Genomic DNA, 2,449 nt, shown 5'->3' with positions numbered 1-2,449 from the left:
AGAGGTACTTGCTGTTAACTTTTGGTGCATGGAGGGGATTGCAACCATAGTAATGAAGCAAAATATATGATTGGTTGAGTTTAAAACTGATGATCTGCTCCGTAAACCTTCGCTCAATTCACAGTAAAAAGAGGGGGTAGGGTGGGGTGGGGAGACATGCAAAAAGAAAGCATTGGGTCTATATTTATTTAATGTTTAATAATTATTTTGTGACTAAATGGAAAACGGAGGGGGAAAGACCAGGAGGAACGAGTGTGATTACATAATCCACACTTACATGGTTCTTAACCCAACCAGCTAAATCTGGACTCCAGCCAACCTCAACAGTCTCCTTCTTTCACATATTTCTGCAAGTTGCCAGCATGTCTTGTATCATGTTTGTGGCTAGGCTCTGTCCTGCTGGGTATCACAGACCCCAAGCAGCCTCCTCTGAGTGCCCCTTACTCTCCACAATGAGCTTCTCTTGTTCCTTCAGCACTGGTGTTTTCTACACCAAAGTCAGCAGTGCTGGGTGTTTGTGGCTGGTTCTCTCCCAGCCTCTTTGGTGATGGCTGGTCTTTCAGTTTGTAGTCACAGCTGAAGTTATCAATAACAAAGGAAGTGAATTGAGTCTAAAGTGCAGCTGGTAAGGTCCTACTAAAGTTAAATGCTGCAGAGAAAACAAGAGACAAAAGGGAAAACCGAGAGCATGACTGTAACAATGAACTCCCTGCCTGATTCAAGACTGACATGAAAAATAAGGGAACAATGGGAAATGAAATATATAGTATACAGTACAGTTCCTAAGAAGTCAGAGAAAAAGACTTAGATGAAAATGATCCCAGATGAAAACTGGAAAACTAGATTCTGATCCTCCAGTACTTGCCTCCATTTAACCACTAAAATCCGAAAGAATAACAACAAAATTATTAGGCTTGGATATTTAAACACACACCAAATTGACAATGTTTCCCACCAACAATTGTTGTTATTGTAAAGTGACATGGAGTCGGTTCTGACTCACAGAGAACCTGTATAGGGTTTCCAAGGAGCGGCTTGTGATTCAAACCGACCTTGCAGTTCAGTGCATCATCCCAGTTGTTGTTGGTGTTGTTAAGTACCGTTGAGTTGGTTCCAAATAGTTATGCCTTTCATCAGTGGTTCCCAATGACTGATTATTACTCTCGGTGATTTGAGTATGTATGTATGCATGTATTTCTTTTTCCTAGTCACAGACCATTTTGAGAATATGACAAAAGCTGCAACACTCTCAAAACTTGGTAAGCAGTTGTCAGTTAACCTCTCATTAAGAATCCCTAACAACAGACATCCATTGGGAACTTTTCATTTTTCTAAGTCCTTTCGTTTCATTTTGTATCTTACCCTTTTCAAGAAATAGGATAACTCTACTCAGCCATCCAGTACCTAAAACCTTACCCTAATTCTGGGTCTCAAAAATATAAAAGAAAGTATTTACTGCTACCATCCTCAAAAACCCCATATGCAGGAAATCCCTGAAAATTCATTTCCTTTTTCATAATCCAAACATCAAGTTTAAAAGAAGAGCGAGGTGGAGGTAAGGTGGGGAGAAATTTTGGGTAAATTCTCAGTCTTCTCAGAACTACTGTCAGTTGAAAGTGTTTTTGGAATCATAGAAGTCCTGAAGAAAAAAGGAAAACTTCCTTTAGTTTCATCAGACCCCAGGCAATTGGACTTGACCACCCACAGTTCAGGAGGTCAGTTTCCATTGCTCTCTTAAGGGTAATAACACATTATAGGAGAGAAATATGAGGGACTTTAAAATGTTCGTGTAGAAATGGAATAAAAAAGATAATGGCGTTTTTCTATGAACTTTTTGAAGTCCCCCTGTACTTAGGTAGCAAAGAGTATGGTCTTGGGAGCTGCAAGGTCTCTGGGATTTCCCCACTGAGGCCTCTCATTGAGGGGCAGGGATCTCATTAGCATCCTAGAGCAAGAGCTTGGCTCTTTGGGAGATGGGTCAGAAACAATTGCAGGTTGACTGAGATGAATTCAGAGGGGAATGATGATGGATTCCCCTCATATCAGGAGCAATCAGCATAATTTATTTTCAAATCAGCAGTGAGACAGGGAGGCGGGCACGCTTGACGCATGGGCAAGCTGTGTGACAGAAATTGTTTTTTAAGCAGTTGCCCTCTGAAAATATTACCCTCTCCCTGACACCCAGTATAATGAGGCCTTGATTATCTGTCAGGCCTGTAAAATCACAAGTCCTTATGGAGGCTATGTTAGCCAGTTGAGTGTTTTCCCCCAAATGTTCTCATTTTTATCTCTGTAGACTCGTTCTTTGTTCTCTTTACATATGCTCTTTCCTCTGCTCCTTTCGGAATTTCTGCTTTCCTGACCCTTGGAAAAGCAGCATGCTCTCTCCTACATCTACTGTGCAAATCCACTGCCTATGAGTTGATTTCTATGCAGTGGTAGGCAAAAA

Source organism: Chrysochloris asiatica, unplaced genomic scaffold (genome assembly GCF_000296735.1).
Source record: "Chrysochloris asiatica unplaced genomic scaffold, ChrAsi1.0 scaffold00166, whole genome shotgun sequence".
In the NCBI taxonomy this organism is placed as follows: domain Eukaryota; kingdom Metazoa; phylum Chordata; class Mammalia; order Afrosoricida; family Chrysochloridae; genus Chrysochloris; species Chrysochloris asiatica.
This window is presented reverse-complemented; position numbering follows the sequence as displayed.